Source organism: Oenanthe melanoleuca, chromosome 15 (genome assembly GCF_029582105.1).
Source record: "Oenanthe melanoleuca isolate GR-GAL-2019-014 chromosome 15, OMel1.0, whole genome shotgun sequence".
Taxonomy (NCBI): Eukaryota; Metazoa; Chordata; class Aves; order Passeriformes; family Muscicapidae; genus Oenanthe; species Oenanthe melanoleuca.
The window spans coordinates 9,945,083-9,968,078 of NC_079349.1; positions in this window are offsets into that span (position 1 = coordinate 9,945,083).

Here is a 22,996-nt window from a genome sequence, read left to right on the forward strand (position 1 = left end):
TTTCCTCGTGAGTGAGATGCTGGTTTGGAGCCTCCAGCCCCACAGCAGAGAGCAGAGCAGCCACTGCAGAGGTGTCAGAGCACATCATGGCTTAACAGCAGCTCTGAGGGACTGACCTGGGCAGGCTGGGGCTGAGGGGAGGAGTGGGAACCTGTGGGTCTGACCCTGGGGCTGCCTGAGGGAGCCCAGGGGAGACTGAGATCTTGGCTGTGCATTTTGGAACCTCTCTCACACAAGGGAGAAAGGACAGGATTATGTTCATCAGCAATTCACACTGCACGGGGCACCTCAGCCACAGCAGCACCTCTCTGCCAGCCCTGTCCCAATCATTCCAGCAAGACAGGGCTCCCTTTTTTGTCCTGGAGCAGTGCTAGACTTGCCAATAGCCACATCAACCAGGACCAAATTTTCACTGCTGAAGGAGACAGAGGAACCATCCTAATCTGGCTTTTCACACACTGCTTTTGGAGCAGCACTGATGCTGCCAACACAGCATCCTGCATGGGGAGGACACAGGAGCAGGTGCTTGGAAGATTTTAATGTTTTTTTTTATTTTCTAAGAAGCCAGTTCTGATCTAATACACAACCACATCTGAAAGAGCTGGTGGGATTAAGCAGTTGAATGCTGGGCAATTTGTGATTGACACTGATGGGGCAGGAGAAAGGAGTGTGCCTGTTCCAGGAGAGGGATTCTGGGCTTGGGGCTGAGGTGGAAATCCAGCAGCTCCTGATGCATCCAGGACCATGAGCTTGCCAGCTCACCTCTGAGTCCCAGCAAAGCTCTCCTGGGCAGCTGGAGGGAAATGTGGGTGGTCCACTCAGCTTTTTTGGGGGGAGAAATTGCTGGTGATCCCTGCTGCAGCACAAGCTGGTGATTCCCAGTGCTGCCAGCACAGAGCTGGAGTGGGCTGATGGAGAGGGCTCAGCACCATGAGATAAGGGGCCACATCATGGGAAAGTGGCCCTGGAGGACCTGCTGCTCCAGCTGGCTGCTGTGAGGGCTGAAGGATGTGAGGAGATAAGGATAAGGTCACCCAAGCCGTGGGAGAGCTCCCCAGGCACTGGGTGGCAGGAGGCTCAGTAAATCTGAGCTGTGTCCTGCTGTCTGTCCAAGCTGCCAGGGAAGCTGTGGAGCACCTTCTGCCCCTGCAAGGCAGGACATGGGGTAGTGAGTGGGGCCAAGGGGCTCTCAGTCCCATTTACATCCCACCAGGGCTGGGGTGGGGAAATGGCTGCCAGCAGGGCACCAGCTCCCAGCCTGTCCCAGAGGATTTATTTTCCTAAAATGGAAGCAAAAGCTGCATTGATTTATTTTGGTTGGCAGCATGTGGAGCTGGGTAAATAATCCACAAGAAGCTCCAGAGCTGTCCAGATCCACCAGGCACCTCCAGAGACCCAGTCTCTTCCCCTAGAAGAGCATTTGTCCAATTTTCCACCTGCCCAGCCCCTGTGGCAGGAGCAGGTGGTGGCTGGGCAGAGCTGTGGCCATCCCTGCCCTGGGAGCATCACTCTCTCTAACTCATGGATTGGGACACCCTTGCTGCTTCACCCTGCTGGGATACCCTTGATGCCTCTCCTTGCTCCCTGTTGGATCACACTGTGGGTGCCCACAGAAACCCCTCTGTTGTTTCATGGGGTTGTTTTTGCTTTCCAGCCCCTCTGGGAGCCTCTGCACATGCAGGAGCTCAGCCTGACTTCCTCCACCCTCCTCCTCCTCAGTCCCTGGGGCTGCAGAGCTGGCCCCAGGAAATGTGCAGCTCTCCAGGCTCTGGCTTGGAGCTGTTCCCATTCCTGCAGTGACTCCATCTGGGTTTGCACAGGGGATTTGGTGTAACACTTCCAGGAGATTTTCCTTCCCAGAGCATCCCTGGCTCCCCAAGGGTTTCTCACTATTTCTCACACAAATCTCAACTGTTTCAGCACAAGCCAGTCCCTTTTCCCAGAGAAAATATCCTGTAACCACCCAGGTGTTTCTCTGCTGCAGCTGAAACCATTTGGGGGTTTTCATGTTTCTCTTTGGGAGTTTCTCCTCCTTTGGAGGTGTTGCTTTCATGAAGTTTTTGTCTCTGCTTGCAAAGTGAATCTTATCTGCTTTATTTTGGATGTCTCCAAAGGGAACAGTTTGCCATGTGACAGCTGTGGGGACAGAGAAGCAAAAACTTTTATTATTTTTTTTAACGGAAAAACCTAATGTCACAGAAATAACCCACCTGGCTGGCCAGAGGGCCTGTCCCTCCTTTCCAAATTAAAGGCTGGAAAGCCATGAAATGGCCCAGCCACCCCTGGGAGCAGATCAAGGAGTTCCTGCAGCTTCACCCATCCCAGCAGAGGGAAGGGGAGGAGGGATCTCTGTGGGTAAAGCAGTGCTGGTTGTGGCAGTGTGCTCTGGATGTTTCTGCCTGTGCCCACCCCAGGAGGGGGCTCTGAGCCCTGTGACCCTCCCTGGTGTCGAGCATCCCTGACCTGTCCATGGAACTGCAGCACCTTCCAGGCCCAGATTCCCTGCTCCAGAGCTGCAGCTGGATGAAGGAGAGTTTTCTCCTGTTTGTTTTATTTTGTCAGTCTTCAAACCCAGTTGCAAACTCTGCTGATAATTAAGGGCTCTCTTGCCATTTGGGTGAAGTGCTGAAGTGCAGCCTCCTGCTCCCAGCCAGATGCTCCCCAGCAAACCCATCCTGGAGGAGAGAAAATTTTGGCTTAATTTTGATTCTTTCATACTCCAAAAAAAAACCTCCCTATCCGAGGCAGCCCTGGAAACCTCTCCTTATTAGAAGACCTCCTTGAAATGCATTGTAGCAGCCAAGGAGGGTGGTTATGAAGCACAAAAAGCCTGCAGAAGAGCTCATTAAAACAATAAATTACAACTAATTAGAATAAATCAAGCTAAATCATCTCTAGTGGGAAGGTAAAATGAGGTGTGAGTGAGTGGTTTTAATAAGGATGCTGCTAATCCCCAGCTCCCCTTTAAAATGATCCTGCTGCTGGGACCAGGGTGGAAAACAGCCATGGACAAAGAGGAGAGTGGAGCTGATGGCATTTTGAGTTGTGTGAATTGAGTCCCAGCCTGAGCTGCCTGTCCCTCACTGCAGTGGGTTTGGGGGTAGCACAGCACCCACAGAGGCTCACAGAGGTTGAGGCATTGGCTTTGCTCACTTGGGGTTTTATTTCTGCTTAATTTGCCGTGCACAAAGTGGCTGTGGGGTTTTGCTCCTCTCATATCACTTCATCACCTCAGCCAGAGCAAAACGACTTCTCTGCATAATTAGCAGTGAGATCATCTCAGCCTCCTTGGCTCCAAATCATTTCTGCTCTGCTCTCCAAAGACTGCTCAAAACAAGGGAGAGGAGGGAGGTGTGGGAGCAGAGCCCTGCCAGGGCAAGGCTGGATGGGGCTCTGGTGGAAGATTCCTGCCCATGGCACGAGGTCTTCAAGGCCCTTTCCCATCCAAACCATTCTGTGCTCATTGACCAGAAGGTCTTTGAGCTGCCAAAGCAAAAGATTGATGCTGAAGAGAGTGAATTGCTGCTGAAAGCAGCTGGAAGGGGGCTGAGCTCTGGGGAACACAGAGCCAGCAGGGCATTGGTGCAGCAGTGAAGCTGCAGGGACAGCACAGCCCCAGCCTCCCCTGGCTGCCACCTCCCTCCAAGGGATGAGCACTGCTGCCAGTGCTGGAGAAATGTATAGGTTTCATTAAGCTTAAATGATCAGCTCCAGGCCTTGATAATGATACTTAATGGGTCTAATATTTTTTTGGTGATTATGCTGTTGTATACAGCGTGTATATCATAAATAACCTTCTTTAAACTTCCCTGTTTTCACTGTCACTAACAATGTTCAAGCCCTTCTCATGCCTAAGCCAAATTAGCTGCCAAGAAAGAGGCTTTGTCCCATGGAGGATGCCTGGCTGTGCTGGGGGGCAGATGCTGATGGTTTGGGCAGGAGGATGTTTGGATTGGTGGCAGGAGCCTGCAGGGGGCCAGAGCAGCCCTGGTGGGTGCAGGCAGTGGTTGAAAGCCTTGGGATGGCTCTGCTCTGTCCAAAACCCCTTCCCCAGTCCCATCTGGAGTTCTGCAGGGGGGTTAACACCAGTCAGGGCCTCCCCACACCCTGGGTTTTGTCACCTCTTGGTTCCTGTAGGTGAGGGTGGTGATGTCAAACACTCTTCACACTTTTCCTCGGGGGATGATGCATTGAGGGCTCTGTTTTCTCAGGGAGGATATACCTAAGTCCAGGACACATCATTCCTCTGGTCCCCATGCTGGATGCAGCCAGGTGGAAGAAGGAATATCACCACTGTCTCCACACTCTCTCTGAACCTTTCCATCACCCCTGGGAGAAGAACCAGGCTTGGCTGCTTCTCTGCTCCTTCTCACCAGAGCCTCCTTCCATCCTCCTGCAAGTTGATTAATCCATTAGGATTAACCTCTCTTTAACTCCTTGATTAGCTGCATTTTAAAACTCCATTTGTTTTCCTTTTTACATCAAGCTGGAGCCAAAAAAAGAGGGCAATTTGCAGCAATACTGATTTAGTGCAATTTCTGAAAATCAGGGTGAATGTCGGGAAGGCGTGCTCAGCATTTCAACTCCTCCCAGCCAGCTGCCAGGGGCTGCATCCTGCTGGAGCCACACTTGGGAGGAACACCACAGAACCAGCACCCACCTGAGTCCCCAGGGCTGGTTTCTGATGGCATTGGGGCAAACCTGAAAGATGCATCCTGGTTTCAAGGTGTCTTTGGGGAAACTGAGGCTCTTGTGATGTGATGTGGGCTTTTAGGTCCCACAGGGACGACCCATTTCTCCATTGGAAATGTCCCTGATTTCCCTGAACTGTGAGTGGCAGGAATTGCTCAAGACAGGGCTTCTTGCTCTAAGATGAGACTGGGTCATGGTTTAGATCCGTCCAGGTTTGATTTCCAGGTTTAGACCCGGTTCTGGGTTTACCAAACCCAAGTTTAGTCCATACCCTAGGTGAGCTACCAGACCCCTCTAAAATCTGCGGGTTTTTGATGATAAAAACTTTGCTTGTCTGTGGCAGGGGTTTAGCTCAGTGTCAGCTCCAGCTTTTATTAGGGACCCTTCTTTGCCATGTTGGAGCCATGTGGGAAAAATCACTAATATCTTCAAAACTAAGCAAACCCCCTGGATTTAGACCAAAATCTCTCCCATTCTCGAATGCCTCTGTCCCTTCCCAGTGTGTCCCAGTGGGACAGAGTGACTCCTCCATCCTGGGGCTGTCCCATTGCTGGGGCTGTGCAGCAGTGGGGATGTGTTGGGGTGAGCAGTGCTGTGGTAATTCCATGGTGGGGGCTCTTTGCACCCCCCTGTCCTGGTTTCACCCCAGATCTGAGCCCTCTCCCCGTGCAGGAGTGGACACTCAGCCCCTGTCCCAACACAGCTCATCCCCTGGCCCAGCTCCTGCTCCAGAGTTCTGCTGTGTGTCTGTGATTATTGAGCTCTAAGGGGACTGACACCAAACACCCTGGCCTGTGTTAACCCTTTGATTCGTTCTTGGGGTGCTTCCTCTGGCTGTGAATCAGTGTTTGGGTTTGGAGGGGGCTGGCAGGGCTGAGGCTCAGGGGGCTCAGCAAAGCTCAGGCTGGCAGCTGGGGCCTGGGGTGTCTTTCTTACCTAGCTGAGGGCTGGGAGTCTCCCCTGAGAGAGGGCTGCTGAAGAAAAAGCCTTCCCTCTCCTGTGGAGTTGGATTTCTGGGGCTGTGTGCACAGAACAGCTCTCCCTGCACTTATTTGGGGTATCTAGGAAAGGCTGAGAGCAGCAGTGACATCACTGGAGCCTTTCTCCTCTTCCAGACTCCCCACTGTGGGATGTTTATCAGGACCTTTGAGATGTCTCTAAGGTTTTGGAGCAGTTCAATGTGTTTCTAAACTATTTTGGGGTGCATGAGTGGGAAATACTCATCATGAACATGTGTGCCTGCAGCTTCAAGTGTTCAGGCGAGACCTGCAAGGGAAACTTCTTCACAGTGCTGAAGCAAAACAAGGCAAAACCAAGCAGAAATTGGTACAAAACCAAGCAGATAGCTTTGCCTTGCAGGACTGCAGCTCCTAAAGCTGGGCCCCCCTGCACTGCTTGTGTTGGAGCAGGGAAATTCTCTCAGGAGCCGTCTGGGAGCTGTCAAAATATATCATAGCTGCTGTTGAGGTTTAAAAAGCTTCATGCTGATGCACAATTTAGGGGAAGCATCTCACATTTCCATAGATGTACAACAAGATTTTCTGAAATTGCAGTGATATGAGAAAACGTCTTTTAAAGTGGCACCCAGATGGCGGGAGGAAATTGTGCTGTTTGAATTCTCTCGAGATAAATCGAAGCTAAAGGGATGTTAAACATTTTATAGGTTTTTCCTCCCCCCACTTCCACCACATGCTGCTGAAATGACATAAGAGGAGCCATGAAGCAGTGAGATCCTTACAGCTCCTGGCTTGGGAAATTGATTCATCTGAGGGCATTTAACACCCAAACCCAGCAGGGTCAGGTCAGGGCTCCTCCACACCCACTCCCTGGGAAGGTGACAGGGATTTCTGGAGGGGTTTCCCAAACCCATTTCTACCAAAGCAGCCATGGGCAAACCTCGGGTGGCAGGGCTCAGCCTCGGGGGTTGCAGTGTGAGTGCAGTGCCGTGTCTGGAGCTGCATTTCTCCTTGGAAAGCCACCTCCAGCAGCACACAGAGACCCTCAAATGCACGAATCCCCCTAAGTCCAGCCATGCCCAGAGCTGTCCTGCCTTAGGGACAGGCTGAGGTGAGATTTCAGAGCCTCTCCAGCATTTCCCCCGCAGGTGCTTTTTGTTTTCCTGCTCCTTGGCATTCCCAGGCGAGCAGCATTTTCGCTCCTGAGCTAAATATGTCGCTTTGTCTCGTAGCGGCTGCCAGGCTTTAAAGCGCTGGCACCTCTCGGAAGCAGCCGGAGGACAAAGCCAAGGATTACACACGGGCCTCGCTCAGGGAGGACGAGCTGGGCTTTGCGGCTCCTTGTTTTTGTTTTGAAAGTAAAACGAGCCTGTTTACCCGGCTGTTTACTTAAGCTGGGTGAGTCACTGCCCAGCAAAGGTGTGCGGGCTGGTTTGTCCCCTCGGACGGGTCCCACTTCCCGGGGATGGGCTCAGGGCACACCGTGAGCAATAGCAGCAAGTATTCCAGCCTTGGCTGTGTTCCTCCCGGGGGGATGTGCTGGCATTCCCGGGACGCCTTTTCCCTGCCCATCGCTGCCTCCCTGCTTGTGCTGGTGGGCACAGAGGCGTGGGCAGCACCTGCACCACAGCTGGGTCATCCCATCCCCTGGGGCAGATGTGCCTCCAGCCCATCTCCGGGCAGGTTATTTTTACTTAGTCCTTTAAAAACCCTTTCCGGTGCTGTCGGATTCATCCCGCGGGTGGGATGGGTCCGTGAGCAGGCGGGGTGATGCTCCCCATGGGTGGTGAGCTGGCTTTGTGCTCAACACCAAACGGAGGTCACTGCCGGGGCATGTGGCTGCGGTTTTTTACAGCGCTTCCCAGCTGGGATCTGGCTTAGATTTTGGGAGGAGAGACCCTGGGCAAGATCCCAGCAGCTTTTTCAAAAGGCTGAGCCTGCAAGGAGCACCTGCTCATGACCAGCGTGGGCTTCCCGACTCCCAGCAGAGCTGCAGGAACCACGGGGGCTGGGACTGGGTATTTTTAAACAACCTTGGCCGGGCAGGCTGTGCTGGAGCCCGGAGCCTTTTCCTGTTATCTCTCCTGCAATTAGGGAGCGATTTGGAGGCAGAGTCCTGCGGCTCCGCTCCCGCGGCTCAGGGCTGCGCTGCCGCGTTTATCCCAGCGTGGGATGCTCAGCAAATATCCCAATCTTTGCTCTAAATTGCTCCCAACGCCAGGTTATTTTGGAGGGAGGGCTGGAGTGCTACCTATTATACCACAAACCCAGATAATAACAGTAATACCATGCGGTGGAGCGCTGTTAATGCAGCGAGGCTGTCGCCTGTCCCCAAGAACTGCGTGTGGCTCAAAGGAGAGGCACAGCAAGGCTGGCAGAGCAGCCCCAGCACAGCCCGGCCAGGATGCTCTGTGCTGCTCGGCTCTGCTCCCTGGCTGCTGCAGCCATGTCCTGGCGTGCTGTGGCTTGTAGGGACACGGAGAGCACGGCCCCAGGGCTCAGGAGCCGCCGTGTTTTGGCAGAGATTCTTCCCTGAGCCGGGCTGGACCTGCCTGCCTGTGTGAGTGAGCTCACTCCCTCCCGAGGCTGCTCAGAGGGTGGTCTTGCCCGATGGATCCCAAATTTGGGGATCAGTGGATGCTGAATCATCCCATGGGGTGTGCAGCAGGCATGTGAGCCCCTGGGCAGCTCACCTATGGGATGGGCAGATGCTGCCCTGCCCTCACACCTGGGCACAGCTGAGCTCCCAGAGCAGGCAGCAGCAGCTTGTGGCTGGAGGCACTGGGTGCTTATCTTTCTCCTCCCTAGTTCTCTTAGAAAAGGTATTTCAAAGATGAAAGCAATGTGAAGACAGGCACTTACACATCTGGAAATGTGTCCTGAATGAAATAAGAGTATTGGGAGGGTTTCTGTAGGAATTCATCTCTGCTGTATCTGCCTCACAGCGAGCCATAAACTTCTTAAGAACATAAAAATCTCACTTTTCCCCCCCTTTAGCACATTCCCACTGCCTGCTTCCCCCAGCTGCAGACCCTGTGCATGGGCAGAGAGAATGTTCTCTGCATCCACACTGAGAGCAATGCTGAACCTCCTGCAGGCCTCAGTAACTCCAGCATTTTCTGTTTATAATGGAACACAGAGCTCTGTGGAAGTGAAATGCCTTTCTCAAATCATCAGGTTATTTTTATGTGCATTGATACTTTCTCATGTGTGTGTAAATACCTCCCCCACACATGTAGCTTTATCTCAAGGAGTGAAATAAAAATAGCTGAGGATTGAAAGGGTGAGGGGGCGGCTGCTCTTTTGGGAAGCAAGGTTCGGAAACAGCGAAGTCATGGTGATAACATGATCTGACAGAAGCCAGCCTCCCTGGGCCTGGCAGCAGTGGTGTTAATGGAAGAGCTCTTAATGACTTTCCCTCTGTGTTTCCATTTCTCCAGGCGCAGGCTCAGTGCTGTGCTGGGGGAAGTCTTGAGCAGCTCCAAGGAGCAGGCTCTGTGCTGCCAGGAACTGCTGCTCTGTGCTGCCATAAATGCCCCCCAACAGATGCTGGGATGGCACAGAGGGATCCCCTGTCTTTCTGGACTCCTAGCAGTGCCCACTTTGCCCAGCTGCTTTCCCTTGCCAATTCTTGGCCCTGTTTTTTCCCTGCTTCCCTCCTCTGCAAGCCCAGGCCAGCCCAGTCACAGGTGCTTGACCCCGGAGGAGTGGTGGAGGGATGTGCTGCAACTTGATACAGATGATTTGTAGGCTCTTATTTCACTCCCCCCACACTCCCTGGTAGGAGAGTAGCAAAGGGATTTCTGAGAACTCAATCTCTGCAAAGTGGGGAGGAAATTTCCCCAGGGAATGTAAATAAGGAGGGTTATATCATCTGACAGAGCTGGTGCCCTGGCTTAGTATCATTTATGGTCATTGCTTTTCTTATTTTTCAGTGATAACAAAAGGAGGATTAGGAAATACCCTGCTGTAGGAAGCTGCATGGCTGGGAGGTGACAAGCAGGGGACATGGTGACTGTCAGCACCAAGTGTTTCTGAAGGGACAGGATGCATCCAGCACCCATCACAGCATCAGAGCTCAAACTGCACCAGCTGAGCTTTGGCTGGAGCAGAAATAAAACCATCAGCTCTAATAATACCCGGGTGCAGCCAGCTCCAGAGAGCCTGTGCCAGCAGCTGCAGTGTCACGAGTCACCGAGGCACACATTGTGCAAAGTCACCGTTCCTGTCCCAGCCATCCGGGTCCCACAGGTCCCCTCTTCCAGCCTGTCCTGCGGGGGCCTCACAGGGGTTGGAGGAACCCAGCTCAGCTCAGGGAACTCCTCCTCCTTGTCCACTTTGGGAAAGAGCTGGGAGGATTTCCAAATGCCTCCGCTTGGCAGCCGATCCCCACCATTCCGGTAATGCACTCTAAGTCAGCCCGGAGAAAGTTCAAGGCTTGTATCCCTATAAACTTTATTTCTGTCCCCACTCCCTCTGCACAGCATCTCCTGGCTGCTGACAATGCCCAGTCTGGTAATTTCCAGTGATTCCACTGCTGGATGCAGGTGGGAAATGATGGGTTGAGAAGGGATGACTCAATTATCAATTTTTTCCTGTGAACTTCCCCCTATGATATCCCCACAGTGACCTGCTGTGGTGGACACAGGGACTTGGGCATCCCCCACATATCTGTGCTCCTGGTGCTCCCTGCACAAGCCTGTGCACCAGGCAGGTCACAGGTAATGCCTGGCAAAGGCACGTGGTGTCCAAAGCCAGCTCCAGGGGATTGGCAATGTCCCATGAACTCCTTGCTGAGCGAGTTCCTGCCATTCACAGGGGCAGGACAGCGCTGTGAGGGACAGTGTGGCCTTTGGCAGCAGAGTATTGTCCTGCTCCATGTTTCAGGCACAGATTTGCTCCGTGCACTGAATGCCAGAGCTGCTCTGGTGGTTGGGACCAGGGCACATCAGACCTTGGCCAAGCCTCCAGAGCAGTTTCACTGGTGGGCTCTCCCCATCAGTGATCTGAGCCACTCCTGCTGTAGCAAAGCCGTTGGCAGCACAAACTGAAGCCATTTGGGTGTTTTTCCCTGCAAACCCCTCTTTGTCAGCAGCCCCTCTCCCCTCCTCATCCACACTGCAGAAGACACTTCTCACTCAAGTGACGTGTGCCCCCCACTCCTCTGAGTCATGTCTGCTAGCAGGGAGCTCATAATTCTTCAGCTTTTTCAAGTACAAATGTCTTTGGAAAAGGGCATGGAATCAAACACTTGACTGAGGTCCTGGTGGTGACTAATTCCCATGGCACGCCCTGTTCAGCCTTAACCCTGCTGGGCTCCTGCAGCCTGGGGGCTGCAAAGGGACCCTTGCAGGCAGAGGAGCAGAAGAAAAGCTGGATATTGCAAAAGAACAGCTTGGAAGGAGCAGATGGAGGTGGTGGCACAGTGGGGATGGACCCCAGTGCTCCTTCCAGGTGCCACATTCCTTGGAGAGCACGTCCGTGTGAGCTGTGCCTTAGTCCCAAGAAGGCATACAGCCCAAAACCTAATGCTTGTGCCCAAAATTGGCTGGAAAGCTTTGAGGAGGGAGGGAAATCAGACAATGGTTTGGGCTGGAAGGGAATATAAGGATTACTGAGTTCAACCCCTCCTGCCATGAGCAGGGACACCTTGGCCAGGGCTAGACCAGGTTGCTCCAAGCCCTGTCCAAACCGACCTTGGGACACTTCCAGGGATGGGGCATCCACAGAAATCCCTCTCCACGGAAGAGCTGGGTATAATGGTGGACCTGGCAGTGCTGGATTAATTGTTGGACTCGATGATCTTTGAGGTCTTTTCCAGCCTGAGTAGTTCTGTGATTATGTGATCTCCTTGTGGCCAGCGCTGGATGGCTCTGCACGGCTGCCCAGGCCACCTCCAAAAAATAACCCCAGCTTTGTTTGCTGCTTGGCTCCCTGCTGAAAACACAAGCCCTGTGGGGACTTTGGCATGGTGAAGCAGTTTTTCCCCCAGCTTTGCTCTCCCTTGTTCACCTGAGCTGTGAGCAGGAGCAGCCTGCGAGCGCTGCAGCTGAGCGGCTGCGGGACGGGGCAGAACTAATTAGAGCCTCTACAAAATGACATCTCTTTCCACAGATGGGAAGCTGCTTCCCCTTTGTCTGTCTCCTTCAGTTAATTAGTTATCTAGGAGGTTGCATTTGCATTCCCCTCTTTGTGAAGTACCCTTTTGTGAACTACTTTTCATATACTTTTATGAAGTCGGCTGCTGAAACACGCTCATTTATCTCACCAGCGACAGGCTGAGAGGCTTGCCCAGAGCCCTGTGCCAGATGCTGGGATTGGAAAATAATGTTTGGCTTGTCTGTTGTTTGGAAAGGAGACAGAAGGTGCAGGGCTGCGAGAAGAAAGTCCCAGGCTGCTAAAGCCAAGGGCTGGATCTTGACAACTTCTCTAAAAATGTTCAAGCTGTTGCTTTTGGGCAGCTTGCAGGAGCCAGGGAGGATGGTGTTGCTGCCAGCCATGGGCTTGGATATCTCCATTGTCATCTGATGGGAGCAAGGTGTGAGCATCCAAATTTCTCAAGATTTATCTGCTGCATCCCTCCTGCAGCACTGGGTGTGAGTGTGTCCCCCCAGGAGCCCTCCTTTCCCACAGGGAGCAGGGAGACACCTCAAAGCTGCAGCTCCACACATTTATCCTCTGTTAGCAAAACCATGAGCAGCAGCATCACATATTGATCCCTGCTGTTATTGTTAGGAAATGTTTGCAAAAATCAATGTTTCCTCTGTAGCATAAACAATCCATGAAGCCCTGCACCAGTGTCAGAGGCATGGCTGACTGCTCCAAGGCATTTTTCAGGGATCCTAAGGGATGTCATGTTGCAAACAAGGGAATTCTGACATGAGTTCAGCCACCCCTCCAATCCAGGAGAGGGTTTTTTTGGCAAGGAGCAACCATACCTTTAAACTGAAACTTTGAAAATGCAGGGCACAACTCGACTACCAAGGGGGGAAACCAAGCCCAAAATACATAAATCTCTTTATTTTCTGCACCAGTGGGTTTGTATTGGCCTGTTAGCTGACAGTCCTGGAGGTATCTGCTGGGATGCAACTATTACACATCCAAACTGTCACAAATGGAGCCATTGCTCTGAGAGACAAAGGGTAATTTATTGAGAAAAGGTGTCATTTAGGTGGAAGGTTGGAGGAAGAGAGACAGTCGCTGTGGAACTGCCAAAAGAGAATACCAGATCCACTGATAGGCAGGGAACAGCTTTGAATTTCCAAGGCTGCCCTTGAGGGATAAGAAAATAAAAGCTAAGGACAAAAAAAAAAAAAAAAAGTCTTAAATACAGTGACAGCAGAAACCTGAAGGATCACAGTGAAAAATGGGACTTCCTCCTCTAACAATAACAGTGAAAAAGATAGGAATGTAATTTGTAAAGGCTGTTAAATTGCTGCCAAAACTGTAAGCTGGATAGAGAAATGACACAGAAGGAAAAAAGAAACAAATGCAGACCTGTTGTTATTGGAGTACTGCTTGAAAATGGGACTAGAGATGAACAGGGTGGAGGAGAAATGGAGCTGAGGAAGGGAAGGGCTGGGAGATCCCACCTGGCTCAGCTCTGTGAACCTCTGCAGGCTGCAGGAGGAAAATAGGGGGAGTGTCTCCAAGAACAGAAACCTATAAATTCATCTTTTGGGGGTTTTTCTGTTTGTTTCAGAATAAGACATCCCCCTGTGTCTTGGAGGGAGCTCATTTCTGTGGACATGGCACTAAGGAGCCAGGCACAGGCATGTGCTCCTCTCTGAGTCCCAGAGGGAGCTCCTGGCCAGGAGGGAGTGCAGCAGGGTGGGCTCCCCATGGAAGAGCCTGCAGACACACATGGTGATGTGTGCAAGAGCCTTGCCCCAAGGCTTGCAGGCTGCCCTTGGGGTGCAGGTGCCACTGGGATGGGGGACAGATTGCAGGAAGGGAGACCAGGAGGGATAGGGAGTGTCCAGCCTCAGGGGGACACATCCCCTCCATCCCCTCTGGGCCCATCTAAGCCAAATGGAACCTTGGTTGTTTCAAAGCCGTTCAAAACAGACCTGCCAGGAAGGAGAGTGAGTCTTGGGCACAATTGCAGAGGTGACAGCACTGATGCCAGCAGGGCAGGGGTGTGGGATGGCTCCTGTGTGCCCTCCACAGCTCCTGCACTGACTCACAGCTCCAGGGGCTGCAGGGGTGACATGTCCCACCCAGGCTCCCCCTCTCCAGGAGCCACAGCCCCAGCAGGTCCCACCCTGCTGCAGTCAAAGGTTGCCCAAGCTGAAATCCCAGTTCCAGATGAGATGTCATCCTTTGTATTAGGGAATTCATTGAAATGGTTCTTTCTCCAATGTTTCAGTTCAAATTATTCCTGTATGCCCACATCCAAAACCAGCAGGTGCTCAGAGGGTCATTGTTACCAAATTGTGATATTTCTCATGGCTGTGTCAAACACTGGGTGTTGGAATATTTTCTTCCAACTGGAAACATCTATGATTAAACTGCATCCTATGAGAAAAGTAGCAGAAATTGCATTTCCAGCTCCCCAGTTTAGCAGGTCAGTGGGTGAGCACCTCTAGCCTCAACCACCACATGCCTGAGAAGTTTATCCTGAAAAGAAAGAGCAATGCATGGGGTTTGAGAGTAAAAACTAGCCTGTAGAAAATATAAAGCCAGGGAACAAAATGAGGTGGGGGGAACCTGCCCCCATTTTCTCCTGCAGCCTCTGGAGCCCCAGAACCCCTCTGCAGCTCCTCACTTCTGTCTGGTCACATCCCTCCAAATCAAAAGTTACAATAGCAAAGAAGAGTTGGGCAGATTTAAATGCAGGGAAATGATAGCAAGGGTGTTTTTTCAGAGCTAAGAGGAAAGGGAGGGGGAGGGAGGAGATGTTTTCAGATACCTTGTCCCTTTAGAGAACTCGCAGGATTCAGATGGTTGGAGTGATCTTGACAGGCTAAAAACCCAATCTGCTGGAAATCATATACCTCAGATAATGTGCTATTGCTGCTGATGGGCCCTGTATTTTAGGGCTGAATAGGTACAGTATTAAATTCATCTCGAGTTTTCATTTGCACCAGCTCCAGCCTGTTTGACAAGCTTTGAGTGGAGTTTTAAAGGCTTTTACTGGAAACAGTGTGGGAGGAGTGAGTTTTGATGGCTTCACAAGGGCTGGGCAGCACCAGGGGCTGGGGAGGCTGGGGTTGCTCTGTCCTGTATCCCACATGGGACAGTAGCCAAGGATTATATTGAACTAATTGAAATACTCATTAATATTGTCCTTACTGTTATAATGACATTCAGGTCTTCTCCTTGCTTTAACTTCTGGGCTCTCCATCAGTGCTGTGAAGGGATGAAGTTGTCTTGATCTAAAGGCAAAACACATTTATGGCCATGTCCCTTGGCCCTTGAGGCAGGGGGACACCCCAGCTTGACCTTCAGCTGAAAAAAAAGGTGAGAAAATCCTTCCAGAGGTCACCTTCATGCTTGGAGAAACCCTCAGCTGCCTCCTGATGTCCACCTGGGTGGATTTTGCAGGAGGAGCCCCCTTGCAGATCTGCCCCATGGGGCACAGAGAGATGTCAGAGCTGATTCCAGCACAGTTGCTGAATTGGGTTTATTGGTTTATTCCTTATCTTGGGAGTTCTGCCAGATGGCTCAAAAATTCTGCATTCTTTGTGTCCACTATCAGTGGGCTTCCATTTCCCCCAAGCTTTGTTAACCTCCCCCTAAACCTGATGTCACTGAAACATAATAAGCCTTAAACATTAAATCTTAAACTGGTAATCTGGGTATTTTTTTCTAATGCATGGACTTGGTGATTAGCACCTATCTGTCAATTAGGATTGAAAAGATATCATTATTAAACATCAAAAGCATCATTTCCTAATAAAATTTTTACATATTCCACATTTTTCCACAGCCCCATGACCCTTGGCAAGTCTGTGGTCACTTGTGCTCATGTATGGCCCCTTTGGCCCCAGGAGGGGATGAGGAAACTTCATCCCAGTCCCTGGAATTTGGGTGGTGGGAGGCCCTTGGCATGAGGGATGCAGGCAGGGGAGATAAATATATAAAAATATGTTTTATTTGACCAGGAGCCTGGTTAGGTTTAAGGTGTCCTGGCCCCTCAGGATTTGTTTCTATTTTCCAGGGGCTGCTGAGGGAAATGAGACCTTGTGCAGTGTTAATCAGCTGCAGATCCTTCTGCTGGGCTTTAGAAAATGAAAAAACCCTTGCTTCAAAGTTTGGGCAGCTGTGTGTGTTTTCATAACTAGGAAACAACTGGCTTTAATAACTTAGGGAATAAAAAGCACCAATGCTCCTGTTCTGGAATAATGCCAGTACCAGATGCATTTAAAAATTCTAGACTCAAGGGACCTGTGATAACAAATACAGGTGGAACAGCAAACTTGAGGCACCTGTGGTCCCAGATCCACCTGGGAACAGCAGAATAAAGGTGCCAGCAGCCACTAAAGTACTGAGTCCTTGGGGTTTTGTGCCCATTTAGGGTGTTCAGAAGGAAGGAGAAGCCTTGGCCTAGAGCAGCAAACTTCTCCAAGGGAGTATGTTCTGGGAAAATAATTAGGAAAGAAAAATAACTCATTCAGAGGTGCTTTGACCACCTGAGAAGTTTTACCAGGAGCTTGGAGAGATTCTCCACAAAGATCCAAGTTTTCCTGGTTCTTTTTTAAAGCAGGAGAGACTTTTCTTTGAGGTAAGCTCTTGTTTCCAGGGAAAAGAAATCATTATTTCTGTTTTAAAAAATGCTTGGAATATTCTTCCGTGCCTTCCTCTGGATAATCACAGGAAATGTATCACAGGCTGCAATATTTGATGGTGGTACAGAGTGTTTGTAAGTAGAGCAGGACTGTTTTGATGGGTATGTTGTGGCTTGGGAATTGGCTTTTTGAAACTTTGAAGCTCTTAATGAGAGCACTTAGAATGGAGCAGGGACAGCAGCAGGCTGAGTGAAAAGGAAAATATGAGATAAGGAGGAGGTTGCACTTAAGGGAGAATATTCAGGGAAAAGTAGCAAGCCTTGAAAATGGAAGGAAAGGAATTGCAGTGAGGGTTTGAGGGTAAGGATTGGATTGAGAAGCAGGAATGATAAATGCTGGCAGTTGAGGGATGGGTAAACAGCTCAAAAGATGAGCAGAAGAATAGTATAAAAAAGTAAAGTTTTTGCAATGCAGCTTAGATAAGTAGGGATGGCTTCAGAGATGGGGGGTTAACTTTTACATTTCATTTCACCTCTGTGTTTGGGTGTCAGGGGGTGAACCAGGACTCTCTCTGATAAAACCAAACAAGAAACTGGTTATCTGCTGCTCTCCTCAGTTCTGCAGCAGTCACTGCCTTTGTGACTCTTGCACTGTCTCAAGTCACCTCCAAGTGAAGCTTGGCTCACAAACACAGGGACAAGAGCTGTGCTGCTGATCTCAACATTGCAGTGTTCTGCTACTTGTTCTCTTTTCCTCACTGCTGTTGGCTCATGCAGGGAGAGCTGAGGTGTCTGGGCTGCTTTGTACTGAGCAATTTTCTGTGGAAAAGCAGAATGGAGTCTCTGCAGCCCCCCTGTGCCATCAGGCCCAGCTCCACACAACATTTTTTTATTCCACCTGAAGCAGCATCTGGCAGCCTGAGATCATCCAGCAAGTGTTGCCAGTGCTCTTGTCCCTTAAATTCTACAGCATCTTTTCTGCTGGATATTAGAAGTTGTTTTCAGGAATTTTTAACTGCAAATATGCCCTTTTAAATTCTGCTAATCCTGAAAATACTGGTGAAGTCAAGGTAATGATTGTTGTTTTGGTATTGAAAAATGATGTCAGGGTCTGATTTTAAGGGTGCTCTGAAACCCAGCTAGAACTTGGCTGTTTAGCTTGATCAAATTAAATGTACACAATTAAAATAGAAAATTAAACTATGTAGATTATTAAATGTGTGGTTGTGGCTTGTGCTTGAGCTTCATGAAGCACTCAGAGATGAATGGTGTTGCCTGCTGTTCCTTTTTGTGCAGAGTATGGCTGAAAGCACCACAGAGTGTTGGAAATATCAGACTGACGATTCTTTCCCTTTTGCTAAAAGGTTACTGAGTTAAAAATAAAAAAAAAAAAGGTGGGGGGGAAGAAAAAAAAACGGATTCTGACCTGTCCTCTGCTTCCCTCCAGCCCCCAGTCTGGGGAAGCCCAGGGATTTCATGCTGCTCACACATCAGGTCTCACTATTTAGGCTGTCAGTGTTCTCTGCAGAAGTATTTGTTTGTAAGTTGTTGAGGTTTTTTTAGAAATTCTGGAACAGAAATGTGTTTTTATAGCCCTAGTCTAAAAATACATTGCTTCACCTGTATCTTTTGCTTTATATTGTTAATTCACTCCATTCTTACCCACACTGAGCAGTCCCCATAATATTTTGAATCTCTGAGAAGATTATAGGTACTGGATATGCCTAATTATAGGTGTCTGAGAGCATAACATTCCTGGTAGAAAAATCATGATCTCTGATTACTGCATTTGCACTCAACTCTGCCTTCTGTGTTAGTGTTTTCTTCAGCCACAAGTGCAGCTGATGATTTGCAGTGATGAATGACAGGAAAATTTGTAAACAACAAGATGATGATAAAATGTGAATTCAACAGGGCTTGAGTATGTTAATATCTGCTGGCAAATGCTGCTTTCTAATCTGGTATTATTTTAAAAAATAGACTTTAAGAGCTAAAACCACTTGAGGGAGTGTGGATGTTTTACAAAATAATCTGGCCATAGGGCACTATATGGAATAACTGCATGTTTAGGACACTTTTTAATATATTTGATGGTAACAAATATGTTCAGACAAGCTGTATGTTCATGGATGCTTTTTGTATCTTTGTTAAGTAAATCTGGTGTCAGAAAACATAGAGCTGATATTTGAATATTCTCCCTGCCACACTGGAAGCTGTTGTTTTTTAGTCTCTTGGGAATGTGGTGGCTCTTACAGGGAAAACGCTCAGCTGGGCCAGCACAGTGAAAGAATTGCATTCCACTGCAACACACTGGAACAAAATAAACCCTGTCCAACCCACTGGCAGCACCAGGGAAAGGCAGGGGAAGCTCAGGGTGTGTAGCAGGAATAAATAAAATATAAAAAATTAAAAATCCTTCAAGCCCATAACAAGGAGACCTCTTTTAGCCACCCTGTGCAGCAGTATCCAGGCAGAATGGAGAGTCCATTTTTCACAGTGATGTGGATTTTGTGATCCTCATGGCTTTAGGTTGCCCATGTGGTGGCTTTTCCACATCTGCTCCCTGCCACTCTGTTCTCCAGGAGAATCCTGGGGAGTTGGACAGACCATGTTTTTTAACCAGAACTGATACCCCAGGTATCTTCCAAGTAGGTTTTGGGTTCTTGTATTTTCCAAACTTGCAGGGCTGCCTGGTTCTGTGTTGGGTTAAAATCTGCTGATGTCAGTCCAAGTGAGACAGAGCCTTCAACCCCTGTTACAGATCACTGGAGTTACTTGGTTCAGCCTGAGGTTTGTTCCCCTCTACCTCAGAGGTCAGCTGTGCATTGCAGACACCACTGATTCATTGGAAGTCACAGAATGTAGCTCTCCAGACTGTATTTTTTATTTCCTAAGTGTTCAGAACAATGTGTTAAAGGTCTCCCTCTTATTCTGTAATGTAGCAGTGCATGGTGTTGTCAGTCACCTTTTATCATGGCTAGATAGATTCTTCCCCTTAATTGCCATGACAAATTCATTTGCAAAACCTGTGAGGGGGATTGTTGACTTTTTACATTGGAAGGAAGGTGGCCTTTCTGAAGGTGGCCAATCTGAGACCACAAAATCTTGAGTGTTATTAGTGTCAAAGCCAGCTCTGTACTTGTCATAATATTGTGTTCTGTAATTCTATGCTTTGGGTAAATGGGTCACTAGATAAGATTGACAACAGCCTCAGCAATGAAAGGTTTTAAGCTAGAAACTGGATGAGAAAGCAGAGCAATTTCTTTCAAGAGAAATTACACTGATGTTATTTGTTATTGCTGCAGTTAGAGATCTGTCAGTGTTTCCAATTTAAAACCTTGCTTTCTAGAAGACTAAAAACATGGATTTCAAGGCAGAACTTTTAATGGAAAGACCTTTTTTTTTTTTTCCCCTGCCATCTCTCTTATGTGAAGGTTAGTCATAATTTCTTATTGCTCTGGGAGCAGCAGGAAAACATTGGTGGTAGATGGTCTTCCTATGTTCTCCAAAATGGAGAAACTGGTCTGGCCAGACTACACTGGTGTGGTGACATTCCTAATCCTTCCTGAATTGAGAGCCAGCCCATGGTCACTGATCAGCACAAGTCTCCTCCCTGTATCTGGTAAGAGCCTAAGTCATTTAAAAAACAAAAACCACCCCAGCTTCACACATACTCTGAAACTTCCTCTTGAAAGAACATGAAATTTCAACAAAATGTTTTTAAGAAAGGATAACCCAGTATTTCTTTCCATATACTACTCAACTCTGCTTGGAAGGGAAAAGGCACAGAATACTTTCTCGAGTATGTTTCTGTTCTAGGTATATGAGGCAGATACAAATATATGATATGTTCAAATTCAAGTACCTCTTTGGGGTATTTTGGTAGCTTCCTGCCAGGTGAAACTGGGCCCCCTTCCACATCTTTCCACTGCATGCTAGAGGCAGTCTCAAAGTCTTTATTGGTAATAATTTTTTAACAATTAAAAAATGCATATTGGAAGCATGGAAATGACGATTTTGAGGTGTGCTTTGTTTGCAGGGGTTAATTTATATTTGATTTCAGGCTGTTTGGTTTGTTAGGGCTTTTTTTTTTTCTGCTGTACTATTTTGCCAGGCTCCTCATGTGACAACCTGTCAGCTCAAGGATTGCAGTGTTAGTATGGGCTGATGTTTTGGACACAGTGAAGGGAACAAGACAAAACAGGGAGTGTACAGAAGAGATTGTAGCAGTGAGAGTCATGCTTTCAGCTTCCCCAGCCATCCAAGCTTATCTTGTTTGTCCTTGTGCATTTCTGATGAAGAATTGGGAATGAAGAAAGAGAATTTGGGCATCACTGTGTGGGTTTTTTGTTTTTTCTTTTTGAAGCTCTGACTGCAGCATGTGCCCTCCATAAGGACCAGTGTGAAAAATAAAAGCATCTGCAAAACAGGTTTGCTTTTAGCCCACAATGGTGTCATGGCTTGCACAATCTTGCAGAGCATGAACAAAATAAATTTCCTGAGTGCGAGTAAAGCCAGTAGTTGGAAAAAAGCCCTTTGTCAATTGTCTGCACATTCTCACCTTGCTGCTGCCTAAACCTGTTAGTGATGGTGAGTTTGGAGTATAAAACCAAAAAGCAGCTGGGAGCACTCTGTACAAATGTGTGGGTACAAATTCAGAGTTGGTGGTGTCACAGTGCTGGTACAGCAGTGAAAGGGTGCAGGGTTTGGTGCCTGTGGGACCTGCAGTGTTGGAGAGACTCTGTCACGGTGTGTGATGCCTCCCTCTGAAAGCTCTGCCCTGCAGAGGGGACACAGGTATGCCTGACTTAGGTTTCCATGGAGATTTCTTGTCCCTCATTATCATAGGTGGATTTTGCATAGTTTTTCTTTGCCTAACCTTCTCTAGTTCCTCTTTCTGTTTTGTTTGATTTTGTTTTGAGAAGGGGGTAAAAGGATGTTGTGGGGTTTTTTATTGTTCGGGGTTTGTTTCTTTGAGTTTGTTGTTAATTTTTTTTTTTTTTTTTTTTTTCTCCTTTTGGTGTTAACAAGTTGTGAGCTGTTTGGATTTTTTCCCTTTTTGGAGTGAAGGGAGAGGGAAGCAGCTGTTCTGCTGAGTGTTTGTGGGCAGAATGAGCTGTGGGTGTTGCACCAATGGCTTTTCCTACGAGCTCCATCCAACTTGTGTGCCAGCTGGTAACCCCAGGCAGGACAGGATTCACGCCCAATCTCCTTTTGAGGTGATGTCTCTGCTTCACTTCTCACAATGAAAACTGATGTGCACTTCCAGCTCTCAGCAAGCCAGTGCAACCCTGGCTGTACATGTTTGATGGGGAATGTGGTTTCCAGCAAACAGAATGAGTTGCTCAAGTGTTATTTTTAACTGTCTCCTGTCCCTTTAACTGCATTAGCAAGGATAACACTACACTACTTTTCCTTTCTTAAAATAGCAAAAGATGCATTTCTCGTTGCAGAAGGTGAACTAGGAGGGTTTTGGTTTGTTTTTTTTTTTTTTTTTTTTTAAATAAACAGCCTAATGGCCTGGGCTCCCTTTCCTACATGACTTCCTTCTCCCCCATCCAAGAAGAGGCATTGACCCACCTGACATTTGCAAAGTGACCATAAAGTGCTGCTTTTATGTGCTGTTATTGAATGTTAGTAAGCCTGAATGCATGAGGTATGAGGGTGTTTTAGGAAGTGGTGACCAAGCAGATGTGGATAATTTGGCTGTGCAATAAAAGGTTGTGTCCTTAGATGAGAGAACTGGTGTCTGCAGCAGTTTGGTTTGTGTGAGTTGGTAAAAGGAGGAGTGGAATGAAAGATAAGCTGTGAAGTGACGGGGTCACAGAACTAGAAGAGAGCAAATGATGCAAGAAGAAAAGTTCAATTTTAGATATGTCATCAAACTTGGATACATGTTTAAGTTTTAATGGCAGAGAGCTTTCTGTCTCTTTCAACAAATATTACATTAGGCTATTAGACTGTATACAGGCTAATGTTGATTTTGTTATTAAAGCTCATTTGATAACCTGAACCATGAATGTATTTCTTCTAACTTGGGCTTAATTTTCAAAAAGCCTTAATAAAAAATTGGAAAGTGTCGGTGACACCATATCTGAGGAACTAAAATCCTTATTTGCACACATGCATGGACAAAATGGGGAAATATGACATCATACTGCAGTAATTCTAACAAGGGAATAACAACACTGACAGCCAAGTGTCTGAGATTACTTAGCAGGCATAGTGAAGCTGGTGGTGCAGAATTTCTGAATTTTATCTTTTGTTCTGAACTGTGATCTACTCTCCCACTGTAGTCAGCCTGGATTAGAAATTCTTGACTGGTTTAGAAGAGCAGCAGTCCATCAGTGCTGAAGTGGCTGGATCTATTGCTGCTAACCACAACATTTAAGGAGTCATGTACTGAGAGTTTTGTTGAAATGTTTTTCTTCATGGCCTTGTGAGACTGGCAGTCATTGACTTTCTTGTACTTGCACACAAAATAACTTAGAAAAGTGAATTATCTTTAGGTAATTGCATATGGAAAGGGCAGAACTGGTACTATAGCAAAAAGCTTTGTTATCCTGAGCTCTTGGCTTCTCCTGCAAGTGTTTTGCTTTGTGTTTTAGAGTGTGAAGCA